The 20,617-nt window shown below is 33.0% G+C and overlaps 1 protein-coding gene across 4 annotated transcripts in view; it reads right to left on the bottom strand.

Moving 5' to 3' along the window:
- The window catches only part of LOC119837333 (ras association domain-containing protein 10), a 91,065-nt gene that overhangs the window by 30,177 nt on the left and 40,271 nt on the right, over window positions 1-20,617 (bottom strand). Inside the window, exon 2 of one of the 4 annotated variants that reach the window (XM_038362875.1) lies at window positions 296-373. The exons of the other annotated variants lie outside the window; for them this stretch is intronic. The gene's annotated coding sequence lies outside the window, so the exon portion shown is untranslated. The remainder of the gene's footprint in view (window positions 1-295; window positions 374-20,617) is intronic. 4 annotated transcript variants of the gene reach the window in all.

The following is a 20,617-nucleotide window of genomic DNA, read 5'->3' as shown; positions in this document are numbered from 1 at the left end:
TCCGTGCTGAACCGTCGACTCCCACACTCAAAAGTTATATAGTTAGTTTGTTTTTTTGTTGAAAGCTTGAGTTACCTTTCTGTCATGTCGGTTAAATGAGACATTAATGTACGTTGAGCTAATTTGAATAAGTGTACAGGGAAGTAACTCTACAGACGCGAAGCGAATTGTCTTATATGTTAAATTTAATCACTCAAATGAAAAAACTTGGATCATATAATAACTAAAATAGATACTGCTTTACTGGAAATAAACAAAAACTTGTGCAATTGAGACAAGATAATTGACACCCGACCTTGAACGTTTCACTCGCCGTGTGAGCGACGACCCTTACGGCGAAGTACCCGAACTACCATTTAAGTAAGTTCACCACCTGTCAATTAAGAATGCACGTATTAATTACATTTACGCTCAAATAATGAACCATTAAAATTCGCATTTTCTTCGCATTGCAAAGCGTTGGAGCAAAATACGGTAAATGGTAATTGCTTGGATTTTGGGTGGGTTTTCTTTTTGTATTTTACCCGGATGAAAGATATATTATTTTTGTAATCTTGTTCTAGCTCTGTCTTGATTTATACTAATATTATAAATTGAAGAGTTTGTTTGTTTGAACGCACTAATCTCAAGAATGGTCCGATTTGAAAATTTAGATCAGTTTTAGATAGCCCATTAATTGAGGAACGCTATAGACTGTATATGAATCACGGGCGAAGCCCGGGCGATTTCAATTTTAATTTTTTTCTTTACACTTGCCTATTCTTATAGACTTGTCTTATTTGATTAAAGAAAAGGTTACAGATCTAGGCCATAAGCCTTTTTCTTAAGCTTACAGGTATGCCGTTCATATCATACTTAATAGATCATTTGTATTTTTTTTAATATTTTACGGGGATTTGTTATTTTTTTAGTTCAGGATTTTATTACGTAATTTTGAATAAAGATATGCCTATAATAATTTAGCCCAATCGTATCATCGCAAACCGTAAATTCTTTTATTTTTTCATTCTATAATATAAAGCAGAAGAATTTGTTTGTTTGACTTTGCATATGTCGGAAACTATGACAACGATTTAAAAAATTCGTTTGCATATGTTGTGAATCACGTCCAAATCCACGGATTTATCGTGTTACAAATCCAAAATAAATATACAATCAGAGCCTCATTTTGGGACGTCGGTTGATAATATTAATATCAAAATATATAAAGTAAACAGCTTTAGCGTTATTTTATAATAGGGTTTATTGCTATTAAATTTTCTTATTCAATTACACCATTAGTGATTTACTTATCTTTAGAAATAAACGTTCTGAATTTTAAGAAAATATTAACATATAAATATTATAATTAATTTATCATTTTATAGGCGGTCTAGTCACATAATGAGCTTTAAAATAAAAGTCAGTTTTTGATTTACATAGCTGCATAAAACTTAAGATAACAACCTCGTTTGAATAGTTTTATATCGTAATAAAAACAATCAAATTAAATAAATAGCACGCGATATGTCCATTATTGTAATTTTATTTAATAAATTCTTTCATAAATATTAATTTGTAATTAAAATTAAAACTAACAACAGACTTATTTTTAAATGTGATCGGATGAGCGTGAAATCAAAATGATGACAATGAATTTCTATTTACTGTGTAACGTTCAATTTAATTTCGTAAATATGAAAGACTAGCTGCGCCCCGCGGTTTCACCCGCGTAGGTTCGTATCCCATAGGAATATCGGGATAAAAATGTTATTCCAGTTGCCTATATATTATTCCAGTCGTCCAGCTGCCTACATACCAAATTTCATTGCAATCGGTCCAGTATTTTTGGCGTGAAAGAGCAACAAACACACACACAACCTTACAAACTTTCGCATTTATAATATTGGTAGGAATCATCAAGGCAATATTTAACTCAATTAACCAGTAGCTGCTTATAACTTCGGGGTAAGAAAATAGCTAACAGTATAATCTCATGGTGTACTGTAAGACACGAAGCGAAGCGATGCGATAAGCGAGGCGAATAACGGACACGCATGTGTAAATAGTACGCTCGTCGACCCTCAAAGCGAATCATCATCATCATCAGCCCAAATAGGTACCTACTGCAGGTACACGGGCCTCCTATAATCCACCACCAGTTCAGGTTCAGGTCATAACCCACCATCAGTCGTCGAACTTTTGATTCTTCGACATGCCGGATTCCTCACGATGTTTTCCTTCACCGTTTCGAGCAGTGATGTGATTAATGTGCAGATAAATTGAAAAAGAAATTTATTTCTTGCACGCTCGTCCAACATCTAATGATATAAACACTCAATTAAATAAAACACCAACGTTAGGACACCTCAGTCCACAGTTATATGAAATAAATTTCATAAGCGATTGAGACATTAATAAACCAATGGACAATTAAAGATCATTTATACAGCAATTTGCTTTGATAAAATAAAACAAATTATGGACTCGCGCATTTGCAATGTCCATATATATCGAATGAATATATTATTGAGAAATGGTTACTCAACCTATTGTTTTTTCGAAATGCAAACGTATTTGGTAATTTGCGTATTGTTAACGACTTGATGTTGTATTTTGTTTTTGTGTTTTTTTCTTTTCTACGTAGACAAGACATAACACACATAGCAGGAAAGGACTGGACAAAGATGGGCAAGGACAGAGAGTTATGGAAAAAGATGGAGGAGGCCTTTACCCAAATAGGGATCAAAATCTCATAAATTATTTTAATACTAATCATAATTACCAGGAACCTTTGCTAAACTTGAGCAACTTTTTTCTTTTACTAACAATACTGTATTATTTATCATAAGGGAGATTTTGAATAAATGGCTTTATTATTATTATTATTTTATTCATATAATTAAGATGCGATGAATTGCGACAAATTTAAAGACAGATTTGTCAAATCTAAACTTATGTTATAAAGGGTTTTTACACAAAACTACTGGATCGATTGCAAAAGTTATTTCACTATTAGAAAGCTGCACCTTCACTTAGTGGCATTGGCTATATATATATACAACGGACGAGGCCGGGGCGGACAGGTATCATACAAACTCAAACAAATATTAATTATCCAGTGATTCAGAAAGCATGTTCTACAGAGAAGAGGCGACAAGAAACTCTTTAGCTGCTCTTTTAAAATTACGTCTACTTTACATTTTATTTCTTCATATAACAATCATAGCAAAGAACTGCGACCAGGTATCGAGTTAATACATAATTTCCAATTTTGCAGTCAGTAAAAACCACCATAGTATTGCGGGTGGGCAGTAATTAGTGTGTAAGTATATCACATAGATTATAAATCCAAAATGGCCGACAAAATCTGTCATAAACTGGCTGTATACACTTGTCCAATATTAAATATATTCTCATTTAATTAAAACCAGAAGCTTACGATAGCTAAAGCAGGCTGGCTTAAATAATTGACAAGTAAAAACCGATAATATATAATTTCAATATTTTGTTTATATTAACAGCTATTTAGTTGGGTTATTTACAGCTTTGGTCTAGATTTAAGATAGTTACTGTCAATTTATCTATTGATGAAAAGTTCATTAGCGATTTGTAAGTAAATGGGCATAAATGATTAAAATAATCATTTGTTTAACGAAAAAGGTTTTGCTGTGAATGAATAATTAATAGAAAATCATGTTTGGTAACGCAATTATAACGATTTTATATCGATTTTACGTATTGAGCATTGAGAAATGACAGCAAATGGTTTTAATAAAAGCGTAAAAGTTTATGTACATAAATTATAAACCTCGCTGATTTTCATCACAGTATACTTACACAGCATGCCACTGTCAATCCTACTAATATTATAAATGCGAAAGTTTGTAAGGATGTGTGCGTGTTTGTTGCTCTTTCACGCAAAAACTTTTGGTACGTAGACAGCGGAGCAACTGGAATTACATATAGGCAACATGTTATCCCGATATTCCTACGGGATACGGACTTACCCGGGTATATAAATATATTAAAGTTTCTAAATAATTGACCTCTATTGTTTTCTTTCTTTTATTAATAATATTATATAAAAGCAAAGCTATATATGTACCACGATCACAATCCGAGGCGGAACGCTGATAAAATATATCCAAATTCGTACAGCATTTCAAACGTAATAACGCAATACTTACATAAAGCTACTGATGGATACCTTACCTACCTTAATCTAAAAATCAAAATTTCTTACTAAAATTACTTATTATTTAGTTGGATATAGATGTCTTATTATTTTAATGGTTATTAATGAAATATTCTTATTATATTAGAAACACCATAGTTACGATGTGGAGCTGGATGTATGGATGTTTATTAATCAATCACGGCATAGCTACATAGATTTTGATAAAACTTTCCAGTGTGGCAGCTTGTATACTACATACGTTTTGTCCAGAGAATAAAATAAACTGTTTTCTTGTCATTAAAACCCATACTAATACAAAACATCAATATTAAATATATACTATGTAACACACGATTGTATCACAGATACGAATCTACGAGTTATTACACGTTTCCGAGAAATTCATTAACGGACAGACGAATCGTAATGAATATATTTATTACTTGACGCGCGCATGTTAATTATTATGTGAGAGAATTGTGAACGGGGCCTTACTCGATGGAATAAGGGCACATGCACATTGGAATAAATTTGTTGTAATATTCTTAGATGAAAATATACTCATCTACACTAATATTATAAAGAGGAAGTATTTGTTTGTTTGTTTGTTTGTAATGGATTAACTCAAAAACTACTGGACCGATTTTAAAAATTCTTTCACCATTCTAAAGCTGCGATTTCACAGAGTGACATAGGCTTTATGAACCCCCGAGCATACCGGGGTGGACAGCTAGTTTTCTATTAACATCTTAAGCTTATGATATATATAAGCTGGCGACGATCAGTAATTAAAGAAATAATATGTATTATGTAGATTGATAGTCTACACTAATATTATAAAGAGGAAAACTTTGTTTGTTTGGTTGTAATGAATAGGCTCAAAAACTATTGGACCGATTTTAAAAATTCTTTCACCATTCGAAAGGTACATTATCCACGAGTAACATAGAGTATATATATGTACCACGGGCAAAGCCGGGGCGAACAGCAAGTATTTTATACAAGTTAAGCAAAATACGTACTTAGAAGAATCTACCTCTGCGACTTATGATGATTTGATAGGACCATTTTAAAATCATTATATGCTTGATATATTATATTTTTTTACTCTTTTATATGCTACTGCTAAATAAGAGTTTTTTAACGGCTCCTGCATACCTGGCACTACTGGCATAACCTCAAACAACTCATAAAAGCTCATCTGTTCTTATTAGTATAAATAAATGCATATTGCATAGTTTTATCGAATACACTGCTTACCTTCCAACGAAATCTATGATACAGTTGTTCAAAATCAGGAAGTCATGGAAGATGTCATTAATTTTACTGCTAAAAATTTACTTCCTAATTAATATACCTTTTCAGTCTTTTCATAATCCTATATCCCAAAGTTGCCTGGAACTTTAGAACTTGGAATTTGGTTCAAAGTGGTATGACCGCCGATTAGTGGATATAGTAATGATTTTTGTGTATCATATCCATTAAAAATATTATATTGCTTGCTAAAATTTTCTATCTTCACTTTCAAAATTTGAATAATAAGATTCGAAACTACCATTGTAATAAATCCCTTACAATAGTTCAGTTTTTGCTTCGAAGCAATTTGTGTTTGAACTTTATCGCTATATCTGAAGGAATTCCGTTTCGCAAGCCGCGAGCACCTGTATCATTTAATGTCGTATTGACGTTGAATTTGATGTAATGTCTAAACTTGTATCAGATATATCCATAACATCACGAGGTTTGATTGCTATCTGTTCACAGTGTACCGCCTATTATTTCGAAAGTAATAGATCAGGGCATCCATCATAATCCTTATCAAATATTATTTTGAAAACTGTTTCGTGGATCATACTTTTTTGATTTGATTATAAGAAGTGAAGTCCTATGTCCTCTAGTGGGGTGTGGGGCAGATGATATACGTCTGTTTTTCGCATCGATTTTCTTGTTGGATAAGTTCGTGATCAGCCTTATCTGTCCTACCAGACCGACATATCTTTTTGTTTGTTTGTTTTGAGTCGCCATCGGAAATCGAACCTAAGATCGATCGGTTCAAAGCTCACGCGATAATCACTGTACCGAGGAGGCCTTGATTTATTTAAATACATCAATCACATCGTTCTCAGGAAACAGCTGGCGAAAGACTAATGATACTCATTCTAGAACCTTCTTAAAAAAGTCCTATTAACAGACCAAAAAGCAATGTTATCCACGAATTGTTAATCACGGATACCCGCAATTATATAAGTCAAGTAATGTCAGTACAAACTATTCTCTACACACGGACACATGTTGCGTACAACAAAATGCACAAAGGCGCATTAAGAATGATTTTACTTTCAGCGAACAATCGGCGGAAGCGCGTCGCCCCACATGGCAGCACCGCGTGACAGCTTTGCGAAATGAACGGATTGGGACATACGGACGGCGCGTGCGTGCAACTTTGTATGGAAAATTATGGATTTTTTTGTTTATAAATAATTCGTATATGAGTTATTTGATCAAATGCTGTTTTTATATGCATATTCTTTATAGATTCGTCAAGAATTTCCTTATCATGTTGTAATAAACAATATTTATCGTAGTAAAAGCTTTCATTGATTATGACTTAATCGTTACAAAACATGTTACACATAGAAAAATTTAGAAAAATAAAATAAATCGGCTCCTTTTCCGTACCATGACGCGGGTTCGAATCCCGCCTCATGGTTATTTTTATTTAATATCGACATATTTTCCATTCAAAAGAATTTTAATTCTATATGACTAAAAATAAAATGGTTTTAAATAATTAACTTTGGTTATGTTATTTGAATAAAAATTTTGTGCAATACTAGTTTAATTAGAACTATAAATTTACAATTTTGCGATATATTGAGCTCCACAGGAACATAACCGTTAGTATGTTTCCAAAAATGAGGCGAGGCGAGGTTTTATGTTCGTCTGTATGTTTTTTTTTTTTTGTGTATGTTGAACCATATTTTTAGATGCCCTTTTCTCTATGCTACAATTATAATCACTAGAGAAACCCCTCCATATAAAAGAAACAACCAACAAACTATTTTCTAATGGTGTTGGCAGAATATCAGCGTCAGGGTCCCATTGACTCGGACATTTATGCTGAGCCAAGACCCTTTTTAAGAACACAGTGCACATTTGTCTCCGTCCTTTTGTTTTCCTCTCTATGTAAATTTTTCTTTGTGTAATTGTCATGTATTTAATGTGTTCTTTTAATAAACTTATTATCTATCTATCTATTTTGGCATGAAATCTTTCAAATTTATTTAGCAATTGTCATAGGAATCTAGCATTAGATTATAATACTGCTAGATCAGCTTACTACCGGTGTGTTTTTATGATAAAAGCGTAGATCCGCAGATGGCATAGGCGACAGTGTCGCAACTTGCAACATCGTAAGTGCTTTTAGTCAATCATAAACAAAATAAATAAATTGAATTTTGCAATTCTCTTCAAATGTATTAATGAATGTTTTATTTAATGTATATTTTTGCTGAACCCCTGAATAGATATATGTATCATAAAATGAGTTTCCCTATGGTATAAGAGCGAAATTAAGTTCGGAAAAACATTAATTTTAATTCGTCATCCTTAATTAAACAATGTTGAAAGCTCTGCATTATAGATTAGATTTTCTCTGATTATGTACAATTTTTGAAAACTGTATTATTACTTATAAGATACTTTTAAAATAATCCACCAATTATCCAATAATTCTTTCCTTCGTCGAGTCGAGTCCTTAGGGAGATATAATCTTGATTAAAACAAACACAAGAATTCATTAGAACAATTGTTCTCAACATAGAGCAATAATGTTATTTATGTTCTAAATTAAAATAATTAAATCAATTTCGTTAATTATTTCTCAATATAATACTTATAATGTGGCCGAAACCTTCTTTAGGTAATACTTCCTTTTGCAGACCTTTTGTGGCCTTTAGTATGAAATCAAACAGCACTTATGATATCTAGAAATTTAGGTACATAAATCAACCTATATATTAGACGGTAACAATAAATTTACAAAAATTAGTGCTAGCGTGTATTTCTATAATTAATAATCTTCGATAAACTCATACCACTATTTACCTATTATTAAGAGTACAATACTGAAGAGTTTATTTGTTCGTTTGAACGCGTGTATCTCAGGAAATGCATGATCGATTTCACAAATTCTATCAAAGTTGGATATGTACCTCCTCAATCGCTGGAGTAATATAAAGAATATAAACCCCGGGAAAATCCGGGGAGAACTGCTAGTATAACGTTAAAATGATCACACGAAACAGACATAACAACCGCAATTTCTCAATTTTATAAATCTGTCACAAAATGACTGTCCGTTAAATTCATTAAAATAGCTGAGTCGTGACTGAATTCTAGAAATAGTCATACAATCTAAGATTATTCTAAGGAGATATTATCAAGGAAACAGCTTATATTACGGAGTAAACCCGCAGTATTTTATATGAGTATGTTGTAAACAAGTCTATAGGAAATACTATTTCATCATAATCAATGTATGTTTATAATATCCATCTACTATCCTTCTTATATTATAAACGCGAAAGTTTGTACGATAATATGAATGTTTGTTACTCTTTCACCCAAAAAACTCTGTTGAGATCTGTACGAAATTTGACACAGAAGTAGATTATTGTCTGTATTAACATGGGCTACATTTTAGTCGGGTAACACGCGAGTGAAACCGCTGATTCCAGCTATTGTTTACATATACTTACATTAGAATGCAGAAAAGACGGTATACAATCGATTTTTGAATTAAAAACCATGTATCAGGCTAACGTCTTCTTAGTTTCTATTATAAATAATGATCCATACCCATAGGCTGTATGGGTATATTGTATATTTAAATCGCAGCTCCCAAAAACAATCTCGAATTTGAATTATAATAACTCAAATTACAGTCAGATTAAATGCACAATTAATTAGTATTTATGTTACATTAAATTAAAACCTAAAAAAGCAACAATTATACTAATGTTACAATTCAATATGAAACATTTATGTCTTCTATCTTGTGTTTATTTTTTAAATTTTTATTATTAAAAACAATCACACAAAAGATCTAAAGAACAGCAAAAATAATGGTCATCCATCAATTATATGTGCATGCCAACTGTTGCTAAATGTGCCCTCTTACAATTTGTTGTTATTGCAAAAAAATACATATTACCTGAAAATTTTAATTGTCTATCACGGTTCATGAGACACAGCCTAGTGATAGACGGACGGACAGATAAACAGACGGACAACGAAGTCTACACAGAACAGAATAGCATACCATTTTATCATTGGGGCACAGTACCCTAAAGTGTATAAAGTTAAGAAAATATTATAAATATTTATTTTTTACTACTATTTAAAATTGTCATCAAATATTATATACATACTAGCTGCACCCCGCGGTTTCACCCGCGTAAGTCCGTATCCCGTAGGAATATCTGGATAAAAAGTTACCTACATGTTATTCCAGTTGTCCAGCTGTCTACGTACCAAATTTCATTGCAATCGGTTTAGTAGTTTTTGCGTGAAAGAGCAACAAACACACACACACATCCTTACATACTTTCGCATTTATAATATTAGTAGGATTACACATAACACTTCTATTTATATCATAAGTAATCTTTATTAATTAAATAGCATATAAACAGTCATAAGGCTAGTATTTTCTTGTGTTTGGTTTCACGCGAGTATTATACATTTAGAAATTAAAAACTTTTCAACGGATTTTAAACGCGATTTATTCATTATATTATTAACCCGACGTTTCGAACACTTTACAGCGAGCGTGAGTCTCCCCGTGACCACGCTCGCTGTAAAGTGTTCGAAACGTCGGGTTAATAATATAATGAATAAATCGCGTTTAAAATCCGTTGAAAAGTTTTTAATTTCTAAGTCATAAGGCTGTTAATGTGAAATAACTGTATGTTACAAGTTAACAGAAACTTTTACGATTGAAAAGTGTAAATGCATTTCTTCGCATAATATCATTTAATAGAAAATGCCTGAATGTGACAATGTATACGATACGCGACTAGAAATTAAATGAAATTGTTATTTAAGATTTTAAATTAATTTTCCCATTATTTTACGGCGTCTAATACCTCGATTCCTGGGATCATGAGGGTCGAGAAGTCAGGTGTCTTGAGTTCGAAGCCAGGTGGGCTTCGGTTGAATTATTTTCTACTAAAAATTTTATATTTTTACCAAATTTCAGCGTGATTGATGGACAAACATCCAAACAAACAGACTTTTATAATATAAGTGTGATTATAGATTGTATGTATGAAGCTAGCGCATACCGTTAGTTCAACCATAAATTAACTTTTAAATAAACATAAACACATAAAGTTTTATTATATATCGTCGTCGTCGAAGAGAGGTCTAGTGTGTGTTTGTCTATGTTTTTATGCGTCATAGCGGACAAGTGAGCTGGTGGTTCGCCGCATATGGTATGCGACCATCAGCGCCCATAACACTCGCAGGGGCGCTGCCTCTGCCATTGCTCTTTTCTCTTTTTTATGTCACAGTCGGTGGGACGCCTGATGATAAGCACTAACACCACCCATGAACATTTGTAGAGGCAAAAGGCCCATTGCAGACCTTACGCCTCTACAAATGGATTGCCGACTTTATTGGGAAGGGATTGAGAAAGGATTGATAAGAGGAATAAAGGAAATTTCTGGGAAGGGTAAGGAAAAGGATATGGGCCTCCGGCTTCCCTACTTACCGAACGAAACACAGCAGAATGCTATTTCACGCCGGTCCTCTGTGGGGGTGTTGTACTTCCCCGGTGCGAGCTGCTCCATTCGTACCGAAACGTGCTCGACTACCACATACAACTGCTCTGCTTGTTATTTAAAGGGAAAGGATAACGACGATAACGATTGGTAAGAAGGACTGGGAAGGGTAAGGAAAAGGAAGCAGGCCTCCTGTTACCTCATTTACCGTACGAAATACAGTAGCATGCTACTATTTTACGCCGAATCTTCTGCGAAAAATATTATCCGGTATAATGAGTACTAATTATTATCCCGGTGCAACCCGGGCGGAAATCATACAGTTCCGTAACTCCGTGCTTGCTTTGCACCAAAACTCTTTCGAATAATTAAATAAATATGAAATTTCCGCGTCTAATTTTACGTGAGTATTATGTATTTATGAACCTTAAACATTTACTCAATAAACGCAATTTATTCATTCGTTTAATATCTGTTAGAGAGCAAGAGCGAGTGTTCACGTAAGCGGAATCCATTTTGTTTATTTAACAAAAAATAATTTACAAAACACATTAAAATAATTGTTAATTTATCTCATAAATGGACAACGGTATTCGTTTTTTCTGGTACATACCTATCGCTGGCTATATTTGTTAAAATAATAAAACTTTTACATTAAAATATTTTTTGAATATTTCCTCATTCGTGGAGGTTTTATTGCTTTTCATGGGCTGTTATAATATGCATTTTAATATATAACTTGTACTCATTTACTGTGGAATAACTTACTATTCTTGGTGTATCCGAAATGTTGTTTTTTATATTCAATAATGTGTTTTTATTCTTCTATATATTTTTTGCGACTTCAATAACATCCATATTTCTCCTTTCTGTCATATTTTAGGTAGTACTAACTACAATATTAATGATTTTTTTATTTTTACTTTCACATTAATCAATGAACTAAAACTTATTATAAATTTTATTGATTTCTTTGTAAATGTGACGTATATAAGATATTTTGAACTGTTTTTTTTAAATAATTAATCTATCACTATAAAAAAAACAGATCAAAATAGTCAAACTGTTTAAAAATAAATATACACATTATATCGGTTTATAATATACCCATATTTATTTGTTCCATCCACTTCTTTTATCTATACCAGCATTAACAGACATCCCAAAAACGAACGAGGCTCTCAATTCGAAGTATCTTTTGTTACTCAATAACTCAGTTTTTAATCGATTGGCGTCTCTGATCTATATAAACTTTGTACAAAGATAGATAGATAGATATAGTATGTAATGGGACATAAGCTTTCAAATCAAGTATACCGTGAAGTCTTTTTCTATGTAACAGCGGGCAACTGAGCTGGTGGTTCACTTGATAGTAAGCGATCACCACCGCCCATGAATATTCGCCTATGCGAATGCGCTACCCGCATTTAAATGGTAAGGCATAAAGAAAGGATAAACTACAGGAAAGAAGGAATGGATAGAGAAGGGTCAGGAAAGGGAAATGAGCCTCCGGCTCCCCCACTCAATGTACGAAACACAAGTTTAGGGCTAAAGCTTTTAGGGCTAAAGCAGTTAAATCTAATTAGCATTAGAAATAGACAAATGGCAGAAAAGATTTTTGTCAAACACGAAAATTGGCGAGTTGAACTTTAAATGCGATGCGTTATTCATGAACTAATAGCCCCGTAATTGTTTCAGTTACATTGTTTACTTAAAGGTTACGATCGATAGCTAAATATCGTGAGAAAATGGACAGCGAAGGGGTAACAATTTGTGTTTTGTCAGGTAATACTGTTTATTCAACAAGCCTGAGTAATTATAAAGCCAACTTGTTATGGTCAGACTACAGTTCTATTCAGACTTAGAGATTTTGGTTGATGTCCCAACGCATATCCAAAGTACTGGAGCGATTGGGCTGAAATTTAATAGGTAGATAGTCACAATGATGAAGTCAAGATATAAGAAAAAAAGTTAAACCCCATAGATATATATATATACCCAATAGGGCAGGTGATAAACTCCTGTTTCACTGATCGATTTTCTTTACGGATATTTTTTTCGTAGATCTCCACCGGGAGTCGAAACCAGCACCCCTCCACACACAATACAAAACTCCCTACCCACTGAATCAAGGAGGCGGTCGATCCACTAAGAAAATTTTGATAAATTCTTCCCTCAAGGGAATAAAATAGTGGATATGAAAGCTTGTGGAAAATTTTGATAAATTCTACCCTCAAGGGAATAAAAAGCTTGTGTGAAAATTTATTTTGTGTGCATAAGTTAGTAATTTTATAAATGTTTTATTTTCAGTAATATGATTCATGGTATAGTATCACATACCTTTACATAGTAAATGGCCTCCTTCTTTGATATCGGTTAATAAAATCTGGAAATTACTAATGTAAAATTGGCGCATTACCGGCCGATCATTAAAATTTTTATTAACAGATAACGCGCTCATACATTAATACTATCGAATGAATATCGATCGTAACTTAATAATTTATTTCCAAAAATTCTTTTAAACCTGTCTTTTTTTGGATTTAACGGGAAAGTTATTTCAACGTTAATTTCTTTTATTTCCTTCTGGGAATTTTATATGAAAGACATTGAAATTTTTTCGTATTTTGTAGCTACTTATATTAATAAGGATAGTTATAAGTTAGTCGGTACTACTATATAAGGAATAGATACGCCTGGATCTTGATCAAGCCTATTTATACACTTATCTATATATATAAAAGAAAGTAGTGTTAGTTACACTACTTATAACTTAAGAACGGATTACTCGATTTGCCTGAAAATTTGTGCAGAGGTAGCTTAGAACTACGAGACGGACATAGTAAAGTTTTTATCCCGGTAATCCCACGGGAACGGGAACATGTAAGGAAAACCTCGGGTCTATCTTTCCTGCGACTACGCGAGCAAAGCCGCGGGCGTAATGGCTAGTTTTTGATAAAAGAAAACAACATACATACATACAATATAATAAAAAATATATACCTAATAACTATTTTTAAAAAACTAAACCGAGTTCAAATCGTAAAACAATACCAAATTTAAACAGAACCAGCTTTCAAATAAAAAAAGTATATTCAAAATCGGTGCACCCAGTGGAAAGTTCTGAAGTAGCAAAAAAGCCAAAAAAGGCGAATTGATAACCACCTCATTTTTTCTCTTTTTCGTACACAAGCTGCGCCCCGCGGCTTCACCCGCTCAAGTCCGTATCCCATAGGAATATCGGAATGAAAAGTTTCCTATATGTTATTCCAGTTGTCCAGCTGTCTACGTACCAAATTTCATTGCAATCGGTTGAGCAGTTTTTGCGTGAAAGAGTAACAAACACACACACATCCTTACAAACTTTCGCATTTATAATATTAGTAGCATAGGATTATGAGAGACGTATAAATAATTAAGAACAATCGATTAGTCACCCTACAGGTAGGTACACATTGGACATACACACATCACTTTCATTATTCGATGCGCATATCGAAACATGGTACTGTTATCTACCAGATTATATTATACTAGCTGCTCCCCGCGGTTTCACCCGCGTAAGTCCGTATCCCGTAGAAATCGGGATAAAAAGTTGCCTATATGTTATTCCAGTTGTCCAGCTGTCCAGTCTACGTACCAAATTTCATTGCAATCGGTTCAGCACTTTTGCGTAAAAGAGCAACAAACACACACATATCCTTACAAACTTTCGCATTTATAATATTGGACAACTGGAATAACATATAGGCAACTTTTTATCCCGATATTCCAACGGGATACGAACTTATGCGGGTGAAACTGCAGGGCGCAGCTAGTACTACATATTTTAAACTTAAGAAATCACTTGTCAGTAATTCTTATGCATACAATGGCTAGTCTTTTCTTCGAGATTCCTAAAAGTACACCATTCCGTACTTATATATAAAGAACAGTAGTAGATAAATAAACATGATAGTTTGTCGCACTCATTAGTAAGATGCGTTCTCGCTTGTCCGTGAATGGAGCAAATAGCGTGGGAGACAATGTTGCCATGGTAAAAGAGTTACAGGAAAAACGCTTTTAAAACGTACACGTTTAAGGACATATTTGATTAACAGCATAATGATAAAAAATGCAAATTGTACGCCCAAATATTATTTTTAGACCTCCGTATTGTTGCGTCTTATGGAATTGCGTACGATTTGAAATACTTTTATGTTAACGAAATAAATCGACAAAGATTTTCTCAGAGTTCTGGATAAACACAAAGGGTAAACTTTAAAACTATATTTAAGGCAATTTCTCGAATGAAATACACAAAAATAGGTAAATAACTACATTTACCCATTTTTTTTTTCAATTTGATTTATAGAACATAAGCTTCTATTCAGATTCCGGCCACAAATAAATATTGGACAAATAACCATTATTACTTTTTCTAACCTTTTTTTTAAATATAAACTTAAAAACAATACCCTTTTTGATGCAGTTAGACAATAAGTGTCAGCTCTCGCCACCATTCAAAGGCTAACGCGTAATAAGAAAGTGAAAACTATGTGAACGATTCGTTGCGTATAATTTTATCGAAGATTGTCTTAACATTTTTATGATGTACTAGCTGCGCCCCGCGGTTTCACCTGCGTAAGTCCATATCCCGTAGGAATATTGCGATAAAAAGTTGCGTATATGTTATTCCAGTAGTCCAGCTGTCTACACACCAGATTTTATTGCAATCGGTTCAGTAGTTTTTGCGTGAAAGAGCAACAAACACACACACATCCTTACAAACTTTCACATTTATAATATTAGTAGGAAGTAGGATTCTTCTGTAGGTAAGCTTTTCTAGCTGAATTCACTTCATACTAAAAATACACATTCATATTTTGGTTGTTATCTGCTGTTGGATATTAAGAAGAATAATTTGGAAATTAAAAACTTTTCAACGGATTTTAAACGCGATTTATTCATTATATTATTAACCCGACGTTTCGAACACTTTACACGTTGAAAAGTTTTTAATTTCTAAATGTATAATACTCGCGTTTTTACGCGAGTATTATACAAGAAAATACTAAGAATAATTTGGTTTTGTAATGTCTACCGCACCGCAGTAACTACTCATGAATCTATGGTATTGTTGTATTTAATTAACCTAAGCAAACATAGTTATTCTCTATGTGTACTAACACACAGATAGTACTAGGCGATAGTGTCATGTTTGATGTGATGATTGATGAATAGAAGAACAGACACAAACTTTGTAAAAGTCTGACAATAGATGGCGTTCAATCAATTACTTATCCTATTAATATTATAAATGCGAAAGTTTGTATGGATGTATGGATGTTTGTTACTCTTTCACACAAAAACTACTGAACCGATTGCAATGAAATTTGGTAAGCAGATAGCTGGCCAACTGGAATAACATATAGGCAACTTTTTATCCCGATATTCCTACGGGATACGGACTTACGCGGGTGAAACCGCGGGGCGCAGCTAGTATTTCAATAAATTTAGCCAAAATACAACACGTTTAGTACTCTCTAACTGCGCCTCGCGGTTTCACCCGCGTAAGTTTGCATCCCGTAGGAATATTGGAATAAAATTGCCCATGTGTTACTCCAGCTGTCCAGCTATCTACGTACCAAATTTCGTTGCAATCGGTTCTGTAGTTTTTGCGTGAAAGAGTAACAAACATCCATGCATGCATACATCCATCCATACTAACATACTTTCGCGTTTAAAATATTAGTAGGTTTAATTAATATTTTCTTGTGTTTGATTTTACGCGAGTATTATACATTTAGAAATTAAAAACTTTTTAACGGATTTTAAACGCGATTTATTCCCCGTGACTACGCTCGCTGTAAAGTGTTTGAAACATCGGGTTAATAATATAATTAATAAATCGTTTAATTAGTATTAACAATTAAAGTTCGACATTATTACCCAACCGTACGGCCTTGCGAACACAATTGCTTTACAATCTGATGGACAGACAGATCGACGATGGGAAAAAGGCCCATTTGTCATAGACACAATGGACAATGCTACATGCATATTCAATAGACAACGGAGCCACGGTGGAATGGCTGCGTAACGTGGGTTGCTACATAAAAAAATATTTTCTAATTTGTCCATTGACAGTAAAAAATACTATTTAATCATGATAATAATATGAATATTTGATTAGCAGGCAAATAATATTAACTAACATCACAGGTACGCTCCTCTGCGTGTTTATCAGTATTTAATGTTCATGTTTTAATAATAGCATTCAGCTATTATTAAAACTAGAGAAGAGAAGAACAGGAATTTAGAAGGAAAGAAAGAAAGAAAGAAACATTGATTTGTTTTATTTGTTTAAAGAAATATTAATTTCATAAATGCCCTACCTATATTTTTTACTATAAAAACATAGCATCAGAATTAAATATATATCCAACTAGCCTTTGCACTATCGTGAAATCCTTCCTACTAATATTATTAGTGCGAAATTTTGTAAGGATGTGTGTGTGTGTGTTTGTTGCACTTACACGCAAAAACTACTGAACCGATTGCAATGCAATTTGGTGCGTATACAGCTGGACAGCTGGAATAACATATAGGCAACTTTAATCCCGATATTCCTACGGGATACAGACTTACGCGGGTGAAACCGCTGGGCGCAGCTAGTTTATTAACGTGTGTTTAAATATTAATTAAGTGATAAATACTTTTGTTTAATTTTCCGTTTTATTCAGTATGTACAAATCAAAGTGGTAACAATGAATATTAAAAGATGCCTCCGTCTAGATATAGACTTGGCAACAGATAGTCTTCAAGCTTCTGTGACACCAATTTTTCTTACGCTTCATAAGCAAAACCAATTTGTACTCAAAAAATAAATCGATTAGTTTTTATCCATTCCTTTGTTGCCTACTTTTATGGGAAAGTGCCGTTAGATGGTTTTCTTTTTAACCCTTGATGTTTGGTTAACATCAAAACTTTATTAATATAGATTTATATTATAGTTGATTTGACAAAATAGAGCATTGTTTTATGTATTTTTCGACATGTTATGTAAAAAAATAATACATTTTTATCTAGAGGTAGGCAGTTGCAAAATAAAACTTGTTTAAAAGAACACATGTTGAATAATATTCGCTTACCGACAAACGACATCGTTGTCAAGCAACTCAAATATAAAAAACACATAAAAAAAACAATGTTACTCTTATCTTTCTTTGCATTAGTCACATTTACAAAATAAATTTCTGAAATCACGGCGACCGCCTTTGAGAACAAACTAACACCCAAAATTGCGCGCCAAAATTTGAATTCAGATCACGTCCACAGATACAAAAATTAACATAGCATTCTTAACGGGCATAGCTACACGTTCTTTTTTATTCGTTAAATGCTTGTAGGTGCTTCTGTGATATAACTTGTGTATGAAGGTTTTATTTAGAAATTTCAAAACTTAAAAAAAAATACTTTCCGATCTTTCGTTTCATTTTCGAACATTTGACATTGCAATATTAATTTTTAATCATTCACACAAGAATGTTAGAAAAATGAAGACTTAAAAACTTATTAGACACGTTTTAACCTTAAAAATTAACCTTGATAACTTCTAGTAAACTTCTTTGACTCACTGTTTTATGAACAATATAAACAAACTCAAAACACGTTATTTAATTACTGCAAAAAATGGTAGGTAACATTAATTGTTACCTACCTACGTACCATACTAAGTCTCTATAAATACTAAACCTACCATATGATATCGAGGATAGTTTTAATAAGACGTGTATAAAACGAAAGTATTTAAAAAAATAACCATTACAATACTATGTGGCACATAATTTAGAGGACTAAATAAGTTTATTTAAATATGTACCTAAGAAGGTACAATAATATTTTTGTTGGGTTTTGTAGGTTTTATGTATTACTTATTAGGCTTTATTTAAGAACGGTTCATTGCCTGATTGTTTTTAATGACTTCCCTTGAAACATGTTCGACTTTGATTGCAATACTTAAAATTAAGAGCTTTTTTTATTTGTTATAATATAAATTACTAAATGAGCGTGATTGTAGATTTGTTGACTTATATTGTTGTTCTAACTTAATACTAACTATAACCTAACTTAGAAATTAAAAACTTTTAACGGATTTTAAACGTGATTTATTCATTATATTATTAACCTGACGTTTCGAACACTTTACAGTGAGAGTTTTCAATAGAGAAGATGATTTACAGCTTTCCAACACATGGGATCCTGTTATCAAGAATTAAAAATCCCATGTCAGACATACCAATAGACCAGAAGAAACTATCAGCCAATACTGCCAACATCCAGAAAAATACTCCACATACCAACTGCGGAGAAATAGGTGGAGGTAGTTCACAAACAACAATTTTTGTATGACCTTCAAGACATAAAATCTCAGTCTTCCCGTGACCACGCTCGATGTAAAGTGTTCGAAACGTCGGGTTAATAATATAATGAATAAATCGCGTTTAAAATCCGTTAAAAAGTTTTAAATTTCTAAATGTATAATACTCGCGTAAAATCAAACACAAGAAAATACTAACCTAACTTTTTAATATGCATGTCAAATTTGACGTCCGATACAGATTCAAAAAACGAAACAAATCAATACAGTGAGCCACGGATTAATAAATAGTTACTACAGTAAACGCTATGCTGAAACCACTTAAGCAGAAGATCACTTCCAATTAATGACAATTACCGTAATCCCCTAGTTCCCATGGCTGTGGCGTGGTCAGGGGGAACCGGGCTACTCCGGTACATATTAAAAATAGCGGGTAAGTCTTGTCCATATATCGTAGACCAGTTTTTTCTATGTCTAGTAAATAAAATCGAGTATAGGACAGTTTAGTTTTTGCGATATCTATTTTGAACAATTGTTTATATTTGCGAAACGTGTTTATTTTGACGTGGAAACATTATCGTGTATCCAATTACAACTTGTTTGTAACGCGTTTTTATTATATTGTAAACCTTGTTTTAATGACTGGATATTAATTATTATTATTGGATTAAAGATATGTTATTTAACCTCAGTTACATGCTATGGCTTTCGGGTATAATGGTGATGCATTTATTGTAGAACAATGATATTTAAACAATTTCACTGGCCGTTAGATTACGAGGTCGTCTATGATTGGTCCGATTCCTATTCGGTTTGGTTTGCTTGTGACGAATGAAAGATTGGACCAATCAGAACGTATTATAACAAAATTTGTTACAATAATACTATAGTATCCCCGTGATTTAGCACTGTCCCTAAACACATGTTATCCTTTAATCCCTTGCAATTGCATTTGCTGATGCGTGAGACTGTTTAAATTTTGTCCCACCGCCTCCATTGCCCACTACAACATAAAAAAAACTAAAACTAGGTCTTTCAATTGTACATAAATAAATTCAAATATACAGAAATAAAGATGATTGACAATCTACCCTTTGATTATAACATAACTAGTAAAATTGTTATATACGGCATTGACAGTATACCCGCGATATATAAAAAATTTGAAAGTTTGGGAGAAATAACCACGTTTACGGTTACGTCCTAAAGCCGTACTAATTCCAGTGTGGGGAAAGAGATGGCGATAAACGATCTTAATAGCTCTGTCTTTTACTTCTCATGGAAGAAGTATAAAGTTTAGTATCCTTCACT

The sequence above is a fragment of the Zerene cesonia genome, chromosome 27 (assembly GCF_012273895.1).
Source record: "Zerene cesonia ecotype Mississippi chromosome 27, Zerene_cesonia_1.1, whole genome shotgun sequence".
NCBI classification, from domain to species: domain Eukaryota; kingdom Metazoa; phylum Arthropoda; class Insecta; order Lepidoptera; family Pieridae; genus Zerene; species Zerene cesonia.
This window is presented reverse-complemented; position numbering and strand designations above follow the sequence as displayed.